Source organism: Nicotiana sylvestris, chromosome 8, assembly GCF_000393655.2.
Source record: "Nicotiana sylvestris chromosome 8, ASM39365v2, whole genome shotgun sequence".
NCBI lineage: Eukaryota > Viridiplantae > Streptophyta > Magnoliopsida > Solanales > Solanaceae > Nicotiana > Nicotiana sylvestris.
Window position 1 is genome coordinate 225,133,972 of NC_091064.1, and position 22,092 is coordinate 225,156,063.

At 36.7% G+C, this 22,092-nt stretch overlaps 1 long non-coding RNA gene across 1 annotated transcript; it reads left to right on the plus strand.

Moving 5' to 3' along the window:
• Positions 1-4,112: 4,112 nt before the first annotated feature.
• LOC104216016 (uncharacterized) lies at positions 4,113-5,049 on the plus strand. Its single transcript, XR_011401722.1, has 2 exons — positions 4,113-4,460; positions 4,775-5,049. It is a non-coding gene; the product is annotated as an uncharacterized lncRNA (long non-coding RNA).
• The last annotated feature ends 17,043 nt before the right edge of the window (positions 5,050-22,092 follow it).

Sequence of the window (22,092 nt, forward strand, 5' to 3'; positions counted from 1 at the left end):
TGCCACATTCAACTTTAAGAATGGGTTTGCATTCTCAATGCTTATCACAAGTCATATTCTCTTCAAGGAATGGATCATAATCAGCGACGTGCTTTATTATTTTCATACCAATTTTATGGTAAATATTGCATTCACATTTTGAAGGACTATTTTGAGAACCCTTATTGTTTTCCTTTAAAATAATAGTGATGATTATTATTATTTTGATCTTTGGAATGCCCACGTTCATTGTTCAACCACATATCTTCATTTAAACTTATTATGTACTGCTACCACATTCACTTCAAGAATGAAACAAATCAAGTGGGACAATCTTCATGCCTTTAATGAAAAATATATTATTTTTTTTAGTCATCATTATATCATCAATATGGTGCATTGGGACTCGAATCCAATATATTACCCATGTAAAGGCATGTTTGACCATAATGACTTGAAACTCTATCACGATTCAAATCCATGTCTTACCCCAAGCTTTACAAATAATGTCAATTTATAATGATTACATGTATAAAACCAATTAGTGCTCTAGTGATATCATATTTGTAAGTTCATATGAACTAACACTATAAAAATATTTATTCTACACTAAATAACTAATTGTTGTGATATTGATTAAAAATTGGACATCGATATCTCAATAACCCAAAGCAAATATCACGTCCGCTAATTTGAATAAAATAAATTAAGTGGTGCATAAATATGATATAAAAATATCATAATAATTTGACAAAAATCGTAAATTAGATAATACCAAAATATGTCTAAATCGTATGTCTAGTTAGTGCATGGTATACATTATTAAATTATATAACTTAATTCGCATGACTTAAAAAGTACTAAATACATGTAGGAACAATACTGGTTAATATGAATACCCTTATTGCACTAAGGTCTTTATCAAGCAATTCCAGTAATAATTTGGTTAAGTGATTTGACATGCTACATAACTAGTATTGTTGCTTTATTATATATCACAATTCAATTTTCAGAAAGTTAATAAGAAAGTAATAATATTCTGCTAGACAGTTTACATATTCCAATAGGCTAGCTAACTATAAAACATAATGATATCACTATTGCCAAGTACCAGCAAAACCATGTTACTTTGCTTTTAAAGTCATTAGTTCATATAATTAGATGAACAATTCAATGAAGGCAGTAAAGAATAACAAGGAAAGAATTGATTAGTTTAATAACTATTCCGATCAAACATATATCTGTCTGTGAAACTAAAAGGCCATGAGAATTGTACCAAAGTATAAATTATTTCACAGTTTCTAATGGAACTAAGCTCCAAAGTTAGTTAAAGAAAAAAAATTGTACCGAATTTTCATACCACAAGATGAAGTAGAAATGATAGAATGCAGCTTACTTGGAATATTATCGTTGTCCGATAAGAGATATAGCAAATAAAGACATATATTTCCATATAGAAATGATTGAACACGTTAATTTGATAAGAACTATCATTACTGAAAAATTTAGTGTAGTACATACCTCTTATACTAATATTTTATCTTATCAAAATAAAATAGTGACGAATATTATTATTATTATTATATTAATTATATGTGACAGTAAACTAATGTGTAATCATTATACTAGGCATACTAAATTATATTATAAGGTAAAACCATAAGAATACATAATAAAATATAATTGTAATTTTGCAAATTATGTAGTCTAACGCATGCCACCTATTATTAGTTCACGAAAATTTAACTATACTATATTCATGAACAAGATGCTCAAGTTTATATTATGACAATAGATCATCTAGATATACCTTACCAGAAGTGGAATTCAACCTTAAGGTTAGAGACTTCGTGCTGATAACGTGTTATGAAATATAGCTCAAAGTAACAATATGGAACAAGAAAATAAAAGCAATTTAGTAAAACATGAACAAGAAATGGAGATAGAGAGAAGGAAGATATTTCTTCTTCAATTGTGTGTGTCTTTCCATTGCAATTATATAGCCTTTTATAGGCATAAAAAGTAAAAATAATGGACATAAAATAAGAGATTTAATCTTTAAATTATTCACAATATGAACATATAATGTAGCATCAAATATAATATCCAATGTATAAACTATTCATAACACATTTGAAAAAAAGTTTCACCATTTTTTAGAATTTTTACCATTCTTATGTTCAAACGCCCACTTAGACTGTGAGATTTATTAATTCGAGTATCCTATTTTGCCTTTCATCTTTGAGGATTACTTTATTTTAAAATGCGTGTTGACCTAAAGTCCAAATTAACGGCGTCGAGAGAATGCACATCTGCGACAGCGGGACCCAGCATCTCCTACTTTCCACAACAAAATGAATACAGTTGAAAGCTCCGCATCACCTTTCGCTGTTACCAATGCAACGACTGACGGACACAACACTTTTGAATAAAGTTACTCTTACACGTTGCGCCACAAATTTAAATTCATTGCATGTTCCAGCCACTTTTGAGTCCGTTGGAACATAAGAAATTTTTACATTTTTTAAAAAAAATTACTTTTTTTTAAATTAACATTTATTTATAAAATTTTTAATTTTCATTATAGATGTATTTTGAAAATTTTTAAAAATTTGAAAAACTTCAGAAAATTATTTTTCGAAATTTTTAATCACTCAAAAATTTAACAAACAACTTAAAATTCTATTCATGTCCAAACATAACTCTAAATATTAAATTTTATTTTCACTTGAAAATAAATTTCACCATTATTTAGAATTTTACAATTCTTATGTCGAAACGCCCACTTAATTATTCTAATTTTGCCTCTTTCTTCCTTTTTTAATAAATAATAATTTAGGTAATGAAACTGACTCTAAACTGGCGGGTTTTAGTTTAATTGTCAAAAAATATACTTGAACTTGTTCTCGAGGAAATAATTATGCACCTCCATTTTAGACTAGAAATACTTACATTTGTGCATAAGAAATACTCCTAGTAGACAATAAATTTGCGTCAAGAAAATAAAATCAGGCCGAAAATTATTGCAATAATTGTAGTATTTTATTTTAAATATTTGGTGTTACAATCTCTATGAATCTTCTGATTCTTCTTTTCAATAATAAATAAATTCAAGGACCCTTGAGCTTGATTTTGAATATATATTTGTTGCCACGAACGATGTTGTTCTTGAGCTTGAGCTTGATTGCTTGAACTTGACCTTGATTTGTTCTTCGTTCGTAAGCTTGAATTTGATTGCTTGAAGCTTGAAACTTGTAGAGAATTTGCGGCGTTTGATACACGAGCTCTCTCTTGCTTCTTGTTATAACTTCTGGTGTATTTTCTGAGTTATGAAGACCCCTATTTATAGTTGTGGGAGGGAAGAGTAATGATAAAAACAAACTCTTTCCGACCAATTAAATTGAAGTGTGACAAGGCCACATTTGATTGGCCAGAACATGTCACTTGCACATGTGACATGTTTTCATTAGCCCTTTAATTTGACTTGGCATGCCTTGTCATTTTGACACGTGGTATGATCTTATTGGCTCTTCCGTTTGACTTGGCGTGCAGCGTCATTTCACGCGTGACATTGGGCCTCTAGGAAGATGTCATCTTGGGCCTAATGAAGTGGACTCATCACTTTAGCCTAATTAAATGGACTAGCCCGATGTATTAAGATTTATTTATTTAATTCATATATATTGGATTTATATAATTAATCCAATTATATTAGCCATAATATTTATTTGGACAAATATATCTTAAATTTAAAATATAACCCAAATTCTTTTATGGATTTAATTTTAATAAAATTTATATGCCTACACTCCTATATTTAGATGATTTTTTTTTTTCTAATTTAGGACGCGAAAATAAAAGAAAATTAAGGACGCGATATACGAGGAAAGAAATCAACCTGTGATAGGTCACATTTGGAGAATTTGAGAAGTTTTATTTTGTGTTTCATATAACTTACATTAGTTGTATGAGGTTCCTTTTTGTCTTACAAATTTGTGGACCTCAATTTTACATTTTTGGGTCCACAGAAATTTGGGTCCACAAAACTTTGAGATAAAAAAGTTGCCTCATACAGCTAGTGTCAGTTGTATGAGACACAAAATAAAATTTTCCGGAGAAGTTGATACGTCCCCGGAATTAACAGAGGCTATTAAATAGGGTTGATAAAATGAGAAGCGTCCAAAGCCTTATTCAGACGGAAAGAGTACTTAGGCTGAAAAGACGCCCCCGCTGACGAAAAAAGAGATAACAGCTACAGGTCGAGATCCGGCGAGTTTCGTCGGATTTCGTCCCTAACAAACTGCATCTCCGGCGTACGTCTGTTTGATTATTTCCTTTTTTTTGTTTCTGACGGTGAAATGAAGGGCTCCTGCACTCTCGTTGCTTCCATGCTTGCCGCTTCTACCGTGGCTATTAGCTCCACATCCTATTCCTCCTCCTCCGCTGATCCTGATTTCACCTGTCACTCGGCTTCTACCGAGGTAAATGTCCTTGCTATTTATATATCTGGTGTTATCAATGTTAAAAAAAGAATGTATTCTTTCATGTTTGTGTATTTATTTGATTCTAAATCATATTTCAGCTGAATTAACAATGGAGTTCTATCCACATTTGGTGTCTCAGTCATTTCGAAACTTAAAAATGTAATTGTTCGATAGATTGCATGATATGAATCTTTTAGTTTTTCTGCGTTCGACAATCGGCTCAGCTCGGTTTTATCTCTATAACATCTGATTAAAAATGGTGCTAATTATTGACGAATTATAGATTAAAAGAAGAATAATTTGAATCGCAGGGAGTTGGTTATTCTTCATTGACGGAGAATCCCAGATCTGAAAACTCAAGGAAACTGCCATTGAGGTCAGAGAAGGAGAAATTCACACCTCGATTTGACGGCCTGAGATTCATCGAGACTCTAATTACGGCTCATAGGTAAAATCTATGTAATAGCAGGGTGGCTTTATAGGATTTGAGGAACCGAAGTAGCATTAGCCCCATTTGTTTATCGATTGAATTGGTCATGAACATGCCTTCTTTAATATGTTCAATGTGATTGATTGACTTGTTTTATTTTTCTCTCAACACTTATTTTGGAAACTGCATCTCTAATCAATTTTTGGAAATGCTTGGCGGATCATCCTTCGTTATTTGGTAGTACTATTTACTCTGGAGCACGGACGTCGGTGTAGTTGTTCCTGTAACACGGTTTTGTTGTCAAGTTTGTTTGGCATGTTGTTTCAAGTCATGGCCAAAAAGAATTCATATAAACACTTGTTTTGATTGTTGATGGCAAAGATGCGTTAGAATTGCCACAGTTAATGGTTTCAATTCTAAATTAATGAGGCAATGAAAAGATGTGCAAAAGAAAAGAGAAAAATTGGGAGGAAAGAGAGAGGTACCATGAATTGTTGTTTGAGTAAGCACCTGAATTTCGACCTATCCATCCTAAACTAAAGCAGTTTGCTTTTGCAGTTTTGAGTTAGGACTTATCAAGTCATTCAAGTATTATTTCCTTGTACATCTGATTTGATGTCATTGTTTACTATGCTCTGTTAATTTGTATAGTCACTATTTTCCAATTGGCCCGAAGCGCTTTATGGAGAGTAAAACGTATGCTCTAAAAAAGGGTTTGGTCAATCGCTCAACATTTGTGTCACAAATGTCGAATACCACTGTGTCTTGTTCATAACATCAACAAGTTCAATAGTTTATATACCAAATGTCGCTCCCTTTTATTTTTCTCGCGAAAGCGGATGTGTGACAACTTTTTAAAATGGGTATTAAAAAAGTGAGTCGCCACCTAATGGGTTTGAGGTGCTTTGGGCACCTATTTGCAAATAATTTTGGTTTAACCAGTTTGTGTGGGTAAAAGCTCAATTACCTCGAAAAGAAGGTGTTAGGCATTCTTCGAGGTCCACAATTGTGGGTCCCGATCGAACTCGAATTATATGAATTAGTCAGACAAATAAAGACAAAAAGTTTGGGAAAATTCATTATTAAAGACGTTGAATAAACACAAGTAATTGATTTAAAGACAAGAGGGGATCCTAAATTTTTTAGCCTAAAGGATCACTCCGTGCAACATAAATAATACTTCGTAACTCCCTCGAGATGAGGTGTTACTCGTATTATTCAACGAGCACAAATTATTTCTCTTGCTACCCGATTACTATCTTTAAGTTTTTACCTAAGCGCACTAGTTGATTCTAATCCATTTTCCCTATTTTACTAATACCCCAATTGTTATTACAGAATTATTACATGCCCAGTAATGAAACGAATTACAAAGTGATAGAAATAACTATATTGGGCCTAAGACAGGCTCAAAGTATACCCAGCCCTGCCAGCTTCAATTTCATATCCAACATGCTTTACCACAACCCAGAAGTAATGGCTAATCAAACCCAGAAAACAATCTTCATTTACACAAAAATAGCCAAAACCCAGTAGCCATTAGAGATTCAGAAAACAACCATTTACACAAGCCCATTGACTTATTCAGTAGGTGAAAAGGGGGCAGAATTGAACAATGAGGACAAAGTGGCCAAAGAACCTTAGACCCTAGTGTGTCAGAGTACAAGGGTCTGTTGATACTCAATTTTTCCCTATGTATTTTTATATACAAAATACTTTCAAAATAGCATGGACATACATATATAAGCATGCCCAAGAGTTTTGGTAAATCAATTTATTGTTTATTTTTAGCAGTACAAAATCCAATAATTGTTCTCAAGATTATCATTTTAGTGAATAAATTATTTTATTCTCATATTTACACCAAAATATAATTAAGGTGATTTTTGTATATTTTTTGCAAATGTATTTGGTATTTTTAAGCTAAATTGCATGTAATTGCAATTATAGCCTATTTCACGATTAGTAGCATTTTATAATTATAAAATTATTTTCAATATTTTTAATTTACTTTTAAAATTATTATTACTATTTTTATAAAATAAAAAGGAAAAATAGGCTATTTAACACTTAGCCCATTTCTATTTCAATTACAGTCCTTTGATCGTAATTCACCCTTTCCTTTTTTTAATTCCCAAACCCCCTTGACCTAATTCATTTCACCTGAGACAGTCGCCTTTGAACCCCTTTGTCTCTCAAATCCTCTCGAGCCTGCTTGACTGGAAACTTGTTATTTCTGCTAAGTTTACCATCATTTCTCTGCTGATTTCCTTCTTTATTCATTTGTTAAAGGTATTCCTTAAACTTTGATCTTGTAACTTTGTGTAGATCAATGGATTATGTATGTGGTAGATTGAGTTTTGTTGAAGTGAAGTCATCTGCTCCTCTTCGTTGAAATTGACGTGTTGCTATGATTAAATTCACTAAGTTGTCTGTTGGAATGTAAACTTAGTCTAAAAGCATTATCATGCTCAGTTTGTCGTTTGCATTATGTTTATGGAATGTGTTGATTGCAGAGATTCTTAATTACTGTGCGGATGGTATAAAATCATACATCTAGCTCTATTGGTTCCCCTGTGACTCCTTATCGATAATGTTCTTATGTTGGTTGAAAGGTTTTATTTTTTTATTTTTGGAAAATATCCTCAATAATTTTTGTTTTCTTTTTAAAACAAAATGTCATATTGAATTTAAGTTAGTCCATGTAATACGTCTGCTATGCTTTTGCTTATGGTCGTTTTTTTTATGGAAAATCGTTTTTGGAATTTATCTTTTGGTAAGGATTTCAAGAATGAAATGCTTATTTGTGCAAGACGGATCGGATATGAAGTTGTGAGGGGCCAATATCATATTTTATTCACTCTTTTGTTTATTCCATTACTGTTATCTCTTGTGTTTTAGATGTTTATATGCTCGATATTTCATTTGTTGTGCTTAGTATGAATTCGTTTTGAACATTAGCCTAGGATAATTTCAAATTCCTTTAAGCCCTCTTTAATTAATTAGCCCCTTTTAAAATTAGTTTGAGGCGCGCCATATTAAGTAAGATATAGTTTATGACCCTCAAAAGCTTAGTTTGAGTTTTCCTTTGAAAATTGGATTCGAGGCGTGCCATGCCAAACATAAAATCTTAAAATGCACGGCTCTCGTTTAATTAATGTTTTAATCCCTAGAATTCGAGGCATGCCATTTAGCGAATTTTCCATGGCCCTCACACAGTTAAAAGTGCGTAGTTGCTTTAGGCGTATTGTTTTACAAATTACCTCCCTAAACTCGGGTGTACATTTCATGTGACCCAAATCCTAATCTTAACAACGTTAAATAAAATGTGTCTCGAACTGCGGGTACATTTCATGTGGTGTGGTCGAAAGACGTATTTTGTATGACGTTGAAATCTTCCTAAAAAATGAATTAAAAGCGGCTCAAAGTAAAAGGCACATAAGTTTAAAATTGTTTTAAAATCAGATAATTAGGCCAATAATAACAATTGAGCGACCGTGCTAGAACCACGGAACCCGGAAATGCCTAACACCCTTCTCCTGGGTTAACAGAGTTCCTTACTTAGAATTTCTGGTTCGCAGATTTCAAAAGGAAAGTCGAATTTCCTCGATTTTGGATTAAAAAAAATAAATTGGTGACTTGGGACACTAGTTAAAATATTCCAAGTGGCGACTCTAAAGTAAATAAATAATTCCATTTCGAATAATGTCACTTAAAGTGGAAAAACTCACTTATACTCCCCTTCAGGTAGGTAAAAAGGTGGTGTGACAATATTCGTACTCACAATAGAACAGAGGATGAACATAGACAACATAGGAGAAAGATCAATGATTTGAACCTATTTTGGTTCGATTCTGATGAGATTTGCTTGCCATATTTAGGCAAGCACTATAGAAGAATAACTAGTACCATGAGGAGGCCGTATATGGCAAATAATAGCAACCAAATCCCATGTCTGGTAGGATTAGGAGAGGGATTTGGGAGGAAGACAACTAGGTTTAGTTGAAGAAGAAGAAGGGGTGTTTGATAGAATATGAGGGCGGCGGATTGTAGGGGAGTGATTAGGGTTTGGGAGTGAGGGGATAATTAAAAGGAGGGATTGAATAGGGGTCGTTGATCTCAGATATCAACGGCTAGTATTTTAAAAGGGTTGGGTCGGGTTAGCTTAGGTGGGTCGCGACCGGGTTTGGATTAGTGGGTCATATGGTTTGGGCTGGAGTTATTGGGCTGAGGTATTGGGGTTTTGGGCCATTTATTTGGTCCGAAATGAGTTTAAAAATGGGGCTAGTTTTTAAAATACCCAATATTTATCAAAAATAATTTATAAAATTGATTAATAAGTAACAAAAATATTATTTGTGCATTGAAAAGATAATAATAACTTAACATTATAAAAAATATAAAAAGTTATTTTGGCATAAATAATGTAGTTATACATGAATATAGGCTATTATTGCAAAAATGTGCAATTAGCCAATAAATGCAAATGTAATTATAGAAATATAGTAAAATGTTTAAATACATATATGTTGGTGTAAATGATAAGTTTAGATAATTAAATCACCATAAAAATAATTTGAAGGATAATTATTGGATATTTATAAAATAAAATGCAGAAAGAAATTGATTTAAAGCCTTCAAAAATTATGGAAAATTATGAAAAACGCTTGTATAGGTTTGTAAACTAAATGATGATGCAAATATACTATTTGAAGATATATTGGGTATCAATAGCTACTGTCACACCTCCTTTTTCGCCCGCGCCAACCGCAAAGGGGCGTGGAAGGGAGTTTTTCCAATTAAAGGACAATCGAAACGAGATTTATTTATTTATTTCAGAGTCACCACTTGGGAGATTTATGGTATCCCACGTCATCGGTTGAATCCCGAATCGAGGAAAAGAATGACTCTGTTTAACAGTCTGCATACCAGAAATCTGGATAAGGAATTCTGTTAACCCGGGAGAAGGTGTTAGGCATTCCCGATTTCCGTGGTTCTAGCACGGTCGCTCAACTGTCATATTCGGCTTATTTATCTGATTTTATACAATTATGAACTTATGTGCAAATTTTAAACTCTTTACCACTATTATTATTATTATTATTATTATTATTATTATTATTATTATTATTATTATTATTATTATTATTATTATTATTATTATTATTTTAACAGAGAATTACAACATTGTGAAAAACGTATCTCGAACCACGTCACATCAATGTACCCGTGATTATCAACACATTTCGACTCTGTTGAGATTTGGATTTGGGTCACATAAATGTGCACCCGAGTTTAAGAAAGTAAATTGTTAAAGGCGCGCCTAAAGCGACTAGCGTATCATTATTTTGGGTAAGACCGTGAAATTTGCTAAACGGCCGATCCCGAAGTCTATACAATTATTAACCAATTATTGAGGGCCCCGCGACTTGTGCGTTTTATTGGGCGGGGCTCATCTCGTTTATTTTAAAAGGATAATCCTAAAGTGCCTACATTTTTTCCATTAAATTTGTCTCTAAAAATGAAAGAGAAAAGGTCCTAATTTATTTACATGCTTACGAGTTGTTATAGTCGGGTTCCGAACGCAATTTGTTAAATCGGAATGTAAACACAATATGGACAGCCCGTTGGTCAACGTGGGCCCAGGTTCACCGCATGTAGTATTAAACGTGACTTGGGTCGTCTTATTCCAATATTGGGCCTAGTTAATTATTCCTACACATGTTCACAATTTTTGCATTTACAGAGATATAAGATGATAGTATCTAACTACGCAAGTTACATGCAAGTTTTAGAAAGAGCAATTAATTGGAATGAAGTAACTTAAAGGTCTAGTTTTAATCCTAAATTCAAACAATTGATTGTTGGAGCTAGATTGCCATGATATTAAAACAGTCTACTGGCATGGTTTTATTTAACATGCATTTGAACCTATACTACATAATAACCAAACTAAAACAACGAGACATTATTAACTACATTACTATAACACTGTCCAGTTATACAGAAATGGCAGAATTTTTTTTACAAAACAGTATTGTATAGAATGTCCTAAGTATAATCAGTAACAAAACTAAATCAAATTAAAACTTCAACTCTTTATTTGTATTTATGCTTCATGTTTCAGCTTACAGTAACCAGTGTATCAGTTGTGTACCTGATATTGGAAGCAAAAGAAGAGGAAGATCAGCAGAAATGCAGTAGCATATAACAACAGCAACACCCAGCAACCAGTAACAACCAGCAATGAGAAACCAGTGACAGATTTTAAAATCAAGCAAAAACAAATCCAGCAATAACCAGTGAAGTAGTAGCAAATAACCCAACCAAACTCAAGGAACAAACCAAATGAAAATCCAGAAACACCAACAACAATCAACGGGCAGAAACAAAGTGAACCTTTTTTAGATTGAAATACCAGTTAATGTTTAACCCTTAAATTCTGACCCCTCTGTATATCCAGTGTATGCAGAGTGTATATCGAACTACTCTCTCTTTAGATTTCCAGAATGTTTTTTTCTGTTCCGAAAAATCCTCAAATCTCTCTTAATGTTCAGAAAAATCATCCCTTTTAACTTGTGTCAAGCTCTTCTTATTTATAACCAAACTTGAAGCATTTAAATTGATCCCACCATCTTCTCCCCATCCCCCTTTTGAATCCCACTACTTAATGTTTTGTCCCCCACTATATTAAACAAATATATTAGTTCCACTAACACATATCTTTTCTTTATTTAATTCCCTTATTCCCCACTACCGCATGTTTTGTCCCCACTATATTAAACAATGCATTAATTCCCACTACCACTTGTCTTGTCCCCCACCATGTATTAAACAATGTATTATTTTAATATTATTTAATACTTAATGGACAGAGCACTCATTAATCCTTTTTTAAAAACTTAAAATCCCGAAAATGCCCCTGAAAATACTGCAATTTACCATTCTACCCCATCCCTTTCAATCTGTACCAAAACCATATCAGCTATAACCAATTCACCTAATCAATTAATCAAATTACAGCAGCTATAACCAAATCAAGCCTGACAATTGACAACTAATAATCAAACTCTGCATAATAAACTCGCCAAACAAACTCCTAATCGACAACGTTCATGAATTAACAACAAAGTCAGATTCATATCCGAACAAACTCATCAGAACAAACAAGTAAATCCAAATCACTAAACTCGATCATCAGTTGACCTCAAACTAAATCAAACAACATCATAACCAAGATGAATGATTCATACTAAATCAAAAACTAAAGACCAACACATAAACACTCGACATTAAATCACTTGATGAAAAACTAACGAACTTCAAACAAAAAATGAACACGAATTAAATTCAACAACATTATAACAAAGATGAATGATTCAAACTAAATCACTCGACATTCGACATTAAATCACTTGATGAAAAACTAACGAACTTCAAACAAAAATGAACACGAATTATCTCTAACACAAACAAAAACCTGGCTCGAATTCAAACCAACCTATCGGAACACGAACATAATCATAGAAAGAAGAAAAGGAGCGGAAGATGAATTTACTGAACGAAAACTAAAAGAAAAGAGAACGGAAACCTACTAGATTGAAGTTCGGGTTCGAACGGAACCTCGACGAACAACGCCGAACGGGAACCTCAAGAGTGGTTTAATGGCTACACTGTTGTGAATGGGAAGCGGCAGAAGAAGCGACGATGATGGCAAAGCTCAAAGACGACGGGGAAACAATAGTTGGCTGTTGGTGGCTGGTCGTGGAAGTTGCTACTGGTTTGGGGGCGATGGAGGCGACGATGGTCATTTGGACGTGACGACAACGGGGCTGGGGACGATGGACGCTGGTTCATTGCTGGAATGACGGACTGGTTGCTACTGGGCGGGGTTATGGGTGACGCTGGAGGAAATGACGAAAGAGATGAAGCAACGGCCATGGTTGCTGGAGATGGAGCTCGTTTTGGACTGGAGGTTGACGTCGAAGAACGACGATGATGAGGCTAGTTATGGCAGTGGGGTTGTTTGAGGCGAGCTGCTGGTCGACGAGGGGGAAGGCAGTTGAAGACGAAGCAGCAGCCTTGGTGGTTCGTCCATGGCTGGAGTTGAAGACGAAGAAGGTGAAGCAGAAAGGGTGGTCGACGGAGTAAATGGTGGTGAGGGGGCATCCATGGATGGCGTGAGGGGGAGCAGAAGCAGCGAGGGCAGCCATGGGAGGGTGGTTTTGAGCAGGAGGGTTTGTTTGGGGAAGGAGAAGAAGAGGGGAGGGGTGTTTTTTTAAGGTTTTAGGTAATGAAGAATGAAAAATGGGAAGGGGGGTAACTCGTTTGGTTATGGGGCGAACCAGGTCGGGTTGACCCGGTAGGAGTTTATTTGGTTTGGGCCTGGTTGATTTAAATTAAAAAGTGGCCCAATCCGATTTTCTTCTTATTTCCAATGTTTCTTTTTTTTTCTTTTTTTTTCTTAATTCTAAAAATCCTAAATTATCCTATAGAACTAAATTAATTTATAAAAGTGCAAATTAACTCTCAATAACAATTAACACACAATTAAATAGCAATTACGATAAAATCACACAATTTGGACATTAAATGCTAAAAATGCAACGTACATTATTTTTATGATTTTTTGTTCTTGTAAAACAAACTTAATTGCTCCTAATTGTAGAATTAAATCCTAAGTGCAAATGCGACATATTTTTGTATTTTTTTATTAATTTAACAAATACATGTACGGACAAATACAAATAATTATCCAAAAATGCCACGAAAATTCTCAAAATTGCACACAAAGGAAAATTATTTTATTTTGAAATTTTGGGAGTAATTCTCACATAGGGCAAAAATCTCGTGCTTACAGCTGCCCCTCTTTGTCCGAAAAACACGAAGACTTTTTGTGCAAAGATAAAGTGAGCAGATACGAGCGATTTTTGCCCATCCGAGTACTCCGTGTGAAGAAATTTTTGAAAGATTTAACCGAACCTTTGCTTCAAAGGTTTCCTACATATCCCTGGCTAAAAGGGAATCAGGTTAATGTAGTTCGGGAAGTTTTGGTAGCTGGGACTACCATGGGACTGCAATGTTACTACTGTTGCATGCTGTTATTACTACTTTCCGACCTCCTTATTACACCATGTTGAAAGAAAACAAGAAGCTAGACTAAACTATAATCTATGAATTACAAAATCTTATCTAGATCTTCAGTCGTGCTCTTGTATCTCTTGTTGCCTCGATGTCTCGGTGACTCTTCTGGTATTTCTTGTCTTGTATTCTCCCTTGACTGCCAATCTCGAACTGCTTATTTCCTTCTCGGGAGCTTCGCATCATTTTTCCCATGGAATCTTGAACTACCTTCCTCTGCTGGGGATTCTTGTTGTTTCCCGCTGGGGATTTCGGTTGTATTCCTCTCTGTTGTTTCTTTACTTCTGGCTTGACTTGTGGTCTTCCTTCTGATTTCCGTTGGTTTTTTTTGTAACCCTCTGTTTCACTAACTTCAAACTTCCATGTATTCCTCTGTTATATGGGCGGGCTCCCAACTTCTTCAACTTAAAATGTAAAGACTGAAATGTATTCCTCTGTTATATGGGCGGGCTCCCAACTTCTTAAAATGTAAAGACTGAAATGTATTCCTCTGTTATATGGGCGATCTCCCAACTTCAACTTAAAATGTAAAGACTGAAAAGTATTCCTCTGTTATATGGGCGGGTTCCCAACTTCTGGACTTGAAATTTAAAGACTGAAGTGGATTCCTCTGTTATATGGGCGGGCTCCCAACTTCTTCAACTTAAAATGTAAAGACTGAAATGTATTCCTCTGTTATATGGGCGGGCTCCCAATTTCAACCAACAACTTCGAAAAATAAATTGCCTTTCTGTTTTTCAGGGGGGGCTCCTGACCTCAACAACAACTTTGAAAAATAAATCGTCATTCCGTTCTTCAGGGGGGTCTCCTGACCTCAACAACGACTTTGAAAAATAAATCGTCATTCTGTTCTTCAGGGGGGATCCTGACCTCAATCAACACCTTCGAAAAATAAATCGTCATTCCTTTCTTCAGGCGGGCGAGATTTCAACAACTTCGAAAAATAAATCGTCATTCTGTTCTTTAGGGGGGCTCCTGACCTTAACAACAACTTCGAAAAATAAATCGCCATTCCGTTCTTCAGGGGGGCTCCTGACCTCAACAACAACTTCGAAAAATAAATCGTCATTCTGTTCTTCAGGGGGGCTCCTGACCTCAACAACAACTTCGAAAAATAAATCGTCATTCTGTTCTTCAGGCAGGGGGGGGCTCCTGACCTTAACAACAACTTCAAAAATAAATCGACATTCCTTTCTTCAGGCGGGCGAGATTTCAATAACTTCGAAAAATAAATTGTCATTCTGTTCTTCAGGGGGGCTCCTGACCTTAACAACAACTTCGAAAAATAAATCATCATTCCTTTCTTCAGGCGGGCGAGATTTCAACAACAACTTCAAAAAATAAATCGTCATTCTGTTCTTCAGGGGGGCTCCTGACCTCAACAACAACTTCGAAAATAAATCGCCATTCCTTTCTTCAGGCGGGCGAGATTTCAACAACTTTGAAAAATAAATCTCCATTCTGTTCTTCAGGGGGGGCTCCTGACCTCAACAACAACTTCGAAAAATAAATCGTCATTCTGTTCTTTAGGGGGGCTCTTGACCTCAACAATAATTTCGAAAAATAAATCATCATTCTGTTCTCTAGGGGGGCTCCTGACCTCAACAAAAACTTTGAAAAATAAATCGTCATTCTGTTCTTCAGGGGGGGTTCCTGACCTCAACAACAACTTCGAAAATAAATCGCCATTCCTTTCTTCAGACGGGCGAGATTTCAACAACTTTGAAAAATAAATCGCCATTCTGTTCTTCAGGGGGGCTCCAGACCTTAATAACAACTTCAAAAAATAAATCGCCATTCCTTTCTTCAGGCGGGCGAGATTTAAACAACAACTTCAAAAAATAAATCATCATTCTGTTCTTCAGGGGGGGCTCCTGACCTCAACAACAACTTCAAAAATAAATCGTCATTCTATTCTTCAGGGGGGGCTCCTGACCTCAACAACAACTTTGAAAAATAAATCGCCATTCCTTTCTTCAGGCGGGCGAGACTTCAACAACAACTTCGAAAAATAAATCGTCATTCCGTTCTTCAGGGGGGCTCCTGACCGCTACAAAATAGACAAAACAAAGGAAATTTTCTGCCCCAGTTTGCACTAGGAAGATTTGTGAATTGTTAGCAATATTGTAAACCACTTATACTATTGATGCAATGGTGAGAGTAAACTAATGACTAGGCCAGGATGTGCGTCTCCTATGAGTAAAACCCAAAACTTTGACGAGCAAATGCGTTTGCTAAAAACCTGAATGAACCAAACTAGGAAGTGCGTATCCTACGAGTAAAACTTGTATGAACCAGACTAAGAAGTGCGTCTCCTAGGAGAAAATCTCAATTTAGGAAGTGCGTCTCCTAAAGTAAAAATATAACTCGAAAGACCCAGACTAGGAAGTGCGTTTCCTAGGGGTGAAACTTCAATGATTCAAACTAGGAAGTGTGTCTCTTACGAATGAACTTAAATGAACCAGACTAGGAAGTACGTTTCCTAGGGGTGAAACTTCAATGATTCAAACTAGGAAGTGCGTATCCTATGAATAAACTTAAATGAACCAAACTAGGAAGTGCGTCTCCTAGGAGGAAATCTCAATTTAGGAAGTGCGTCTCCTAAAGCAAAAATATAACCCGAAAGACCCAGACTAGGAAGTGTGTCTCATAGGGGTGAAACTTCAATGATTCAAACTATGAAGTGCATCTCCTATGAGTGAATTCTCAATGAACCAGACTAGGAAGTGCGTCTCCTAGGGGAAAATCTCAATTTAGGAAGTGCGTCTCCTAAAGCAAAAATATAACCTGACAGACCCAGACTAGGAAGTGTGTCTCCTAGGGGTGAAACTTCAATGATTCAAAATAGGAAGTGCGTCTCCTACGAATGAACTTAAATGAACCAGACTAGGAAGTGCGTCTCCTAGGGGAAAATCTCAATTTAGGAAGTGCGTCTCCTACAACAAAATATAACTTGAAAACCCAGACTAGGAAATGCTTTTCCTAGTGGTGATGTGTGATCTTCTCAATAGCCTTTTGCGTAAGCAGAATTGGGGCATTACACCTGAAAATTTCAACCTTCCAAGCTTTGATTTGAACATAGCTTCCATCCCTGTTTCAAATAAAGAAAACTTGTGAGTTTAAACATGGTGGTTGGTTGCGATACTCCTGCTGGGGATGCTATCAACCATTTTCCTTTTAACTTGAATTATCTTTCTTCAAAACTACTTCCCTCAAAACTAGTATTGTCTTCTATGCGAACTGCTGGGGATAACATTTTTCAAAAATATGTTATCTTACTCCTTCAAAGACTACCTCCCTTAAAACTCGTGTTATCTTCCTTCTGACATTGCTTCCTCTAAAACTTGTTTTTCCTTCTCCCGAAAAATCGCTGGGGATACCGCTTTTCACTAAACTTGTGTTAGACTTCTCGAAAATTTTCGAAATGAAAGAAAATTTTCTGCCCCAGTTTGACAATCTTTCTTGTGGCGCGTCTTTCCGTCGTCAGTAACATTCCCTGTCCCTGTTTCAAATCAAAGAAAATTTGGTCAGTTCAAAACGTGGCGGTTGGTTACGATACTCCTGCTGGGGATGCTATCAACCATTTTCCCATCTATGCGTTGTCTGACCATTTTGAACTGGGCTGATACCTTCCGACCTTCTTGACGATTCCTTATTCACGAACGTCTTAACCATTTTCCCAGTCTCCTTATCTGACCTCATGTATTTCATGCCAGCTGATTTCACTTGAAGTTCTTGCATGTTCGTTCATTGATTAACTACTCCTTCCCTCGTCTGTGTTACTGAAATACCTTTTCCCGGTGCAGACCCAATATCTTCTTTTGCGGTATTGTCCGTGAACTGGAATTTCCCCAACCTTTGAGTCTCCTATGAATTTCCCAATTATGTCCATTGTTTTCCGCGTTGTTCTTTCTTGATTTTCCGTTGGACTTGGCTTTATAACCCTCGATTTCTGCTGGGGATATCCTTCTTGACGATGGTCCATCCTTTTGTCAATCTCATCATCGAATATACCCTCGGTTCAATCCCCCTGGCCCTCTTTTTGTGGCACTGTCCCTGAATTGATATGGACAAATCTTGGGTATTTTGCGTGAACCTCAAATCACGTTGACTATTACCAGCTCATTGCGCTTGTTATTTCCTGACTTATACCACTTTGACGTACTAGTCAGATCTCGTCTTGCATAATTGGAAAGTTGATGGCAAATTTTGAAATCATTTCTCGCTTGTTCTGACCAAAGAGACTCAAGAAGAGGAAATGACAAAGGTAAAAGGAACAGAGTAAAAGACAAAAGAAAGAGATAACTCCTAATAAGAAAACTACGAAGTAAAATTTATCAGATGTGGATACTAACTCTATTAGCCATGACATGCACACGTGTCCTATCCTCTATCGTTAATCGCCTTTCACAATTTTCGTCTGGTGTTTTCCTGTATGATTCTCAATCCTTATTCGACTTGTAGTGCCCGAAGGGTTTTCACTAATAAGCCTCTCTCATTTTGATTTTTCTCTCAACTTATAGCCGCCTTAAGGTGCCCGTGAAGGTTTTTACCGATAAGACTCTCTCATTTTATTACTTTTATGTCGAGGATCGGAGTGTTACTCTCGACTTCCATTTGCATGACTTGGCATCTTTTGAAGACTGGTCAAAAGGTCTTTCTTTGGACCGTAACGTGGGGTTTTGGATAGGGCTAGAAAGAAAGGGTATTAGCGGCTCAAAACGAATCAATTTGGGTTCAAAATTTACAACCTTCGGAACCAGATTTCTTTATGTCAAACACAACTTCTGCCCTAGTTTCTTGCTTGGGGATTTTTGATTTTTTGTTACACTATGACCGAGCCGTGAAGCGCCTACGTATCCTCTTTAAGGAATCAGGTCAAACGTAGTTCCCAATTCCTCTTTTTTCATTTATTTATTATTTTCTTTTCTTTTCTTTCTCTTTTTCATTTCTCCTTTGTCGTTTGTCGTTTTGTTGTTTTGTTGTTTCTGTTGTTTTCTTTTCCTCTTTTTTCCTTTTTCTTTTCTTTATCTTCCATGCTTGTGTTTTCTAGTCTTTGCTACTGATTCCGAACGAGGGGTACGAAAGAAAACCAATAAGGCTCAAAAGGGTTAACGAAGGATAAAGTGTTTAGATAGCAGAATAAAATGCCTTCGTCATTCCAATCTTTAAAACATGCCAAGCACAAACAACACAATTAAATATTCGCCACATCTTCTGATTGTGCCGGACTTGATAACCATATCCACACATTCGCCTTTTTATTTGTCATTTTTAAAGCACCGTTGGGCAATACTCTCACTTTCGTTACCATGAACGGCCCCCTTGTCAATATGGCTAACTTGATTTTATGGTTTTTTTTGTTTTTCTTTATGTTTTACTGGCCCCAGTTTCACATTGATCGGGCTTCAAATGATCTCAAGTTGTTCTTATTTCCCTTAAGTGTCCCGATCATCTTCCAATGGCTTTATAATTAACTCTTAAGATTAGGCCCAAACTGTGCACGCATGTCATGTCACTAGAATTGGCGTTGAACAAGGACAAAACAAAAAGATAAAAAGAACTAAACAAAGAAGATGAATGGAGGTAACAAAAGACCGGAATTTGCATTAGACAAACGGTGAAATGATTCGCATAACGAAACAAGCAAAACAACTGGGGTACAACCTTGGAACAAACCCTAAAACAACCCTAGACCACACGAAACAAACCACTATGATAAAAATGTAAGGATAAGAGGGTTTGACACAAGACAATGTCTGGATTACAACCCTGCAAATAACCCGGACAACAGAAATGATAACAAAATGAACCACCAAAACTCCTCCCTAACCAACCAAGAAAGGAGCGTCTTTCCAGTTGCCAAGCTCGACATCTCTGCCACTGGGTTCCCCATCAATATTTCCAAAACCATTAACAACTTTAATATCATTAACTTCAGTCCGCAAATTCCCAAGAGGATTCGCATGCTCCTTGTCACTGTCATTGATCACAATTACCCCTTCTTGAATCATTCTTTTTATTTACCTTTTCAAAGAACGACAATCTTTAATGCTATGCCCTTGGACATTAGAGTGGTACATGTATCGTACAGTAGGATCAAAGCCTTTTGCATATGGGTCTGGAGTATAGCCGAGGAGCGGCTCAATCAGGCCAGAATGCTTTAACTTTTCAAACAAGCTTGTGTAGGACTCCCCAATTGGCGTGAAACTATTTCTTTGCCTTTGTTCCCCTCCTTGCCCCTGTTTTCTAGGGTCGTTGGGTGCTTGAAAATGTTGTGAAGGCAAGAATGCATTATGTGGTGCTGGCGCTCGCCATAGGGAGTGACCTGATGGTTGTACATATGACCGGACATTGTTCGAAGGATAATACTGAGGTGGATTATGTGGAGCTCGGGGACAGGTTTGGGCGTGATGGGCGGAAAAGAGTGGCTCTGATAGTGGGTAGTAGGGTTGTGGAAGGCCATATGGCATGTGTGGGTAATTTGAGTGATGGGGTATGGGCTGGTAGTGAGGGGGGAACCTCCGAATCTGGACCAAGTACCTGCCTCGACAGTTGCGACCTCCTCTCTCTTCTTTTTCCCGAGCGCACCTCCCGTGCCACTTTGGATAGCCTTAGTTGTGGCCTTGATTGCCGAATAACTTATTATCTTGTTGGACTTGAGTCCCTCTTCAACCATACTGCCTATTTTTACTACTTCCTTGAAAGATTTACCAACTGACGTCACCAGGTGACCAAAGTAAGTTGGCTCCAAAGTTTGTAAGAAGTAGTCCACCATTTCACCTTCCCTCATTGGTGGATCAACTCTCGCTGATTGTTCTCTCCAACGGAATATGAATTCCCTAAAGCTCTCTCCAGGCTTTTTCTCAAGTTTCAATAGTATGAGACGGTCAGGGACGATCTCAAGGTTATACTGGAAGTGACCTGCAAATTCTTATGCTAGATCGTCCCAGGTATACCACCGGCTAGGATCCTGCCTTGTGTACTATTCCAGTGGGGTCCCGCTTAAACTTTGACCAAAATAAGCTATCAGCAGCTCATCCTTTCTACCTTCCCCTCTCATCTTACTACAGAAGCCTCGTAAATGTGCCATGGGATCACCATGTCCCTCATATAGATCAAACTTTGGCATCTTAAAATTTGCAGGCAACAGAACATCGGGGAATGGGCACAGATATTTGTAGGCCACATTGACTTGGTTGCCTAACCCATGGATATTCCTGAAGGACTGCTCCAGGCTTTTCACTTTACGAAGCACTTCGTCCTGCCCCGGATTCTTAGCCAGCCTCTCAGTTTCTGCCGGGAGCTGAAGGTGAGGGGTGTAAGTGTATGGCTCGGGTGCTTTGAAGGTGAGTTTGGGAGGATAGTATTGGTTGTCATGAACCTGAAACACTGGTTCATCGGATGATTTTTGCAATGTGGCGGGTGGAGGTGCCACGAAAATAGGAACAATTGATGGATGAGGGTTTTGTTTGGGTGGTGGAGCTTGGGGATTATAGGAAGCTTCTCCCTGATAGTATTGGGCGATGGGGAAGCTCGTTGATGGACCAGTGGGAGGGTGTTCCGGAGTCTGAGCCGTTGAGAGGGTAGGAGTAGGGGGAAGTATTGGTGATGTTTGTCCCCTAGCCCAGGCTAGGTGCATCCTAGCTATCTCTTGTCTCAACCTGTCTACTTCCTCCGTCATTATTTGTATCTTTGTCTTTTCCTCCTCAACACTTTTGTCCGAACCAGACCTACTTTCCGTAATGGACCCTTTAGATCTTGTGTGGTAATGGTAATCTGCCAGAACGTTCTAACGAGCTAACTGTTTTAAAATCTCTTTCTGATATAAGCAACAAACTTGTTAGCGTTAGAGTTTAACACATATTGCAATTTCACATTGGGGAATGTAATGTTCCTAGGCAGTTTAACCATTTCTGACATGTCTTTGCTTAGACTGCATGCGTCATTCCGGCTTATGTCCTCTCTTTTATTCACTTTGCCTTTTTTTAGTGGTGGTTGAATCTTATGTGGATTGCCTACGTATCATGTCCCCGCATGAATCAGACCGGGCGTAGT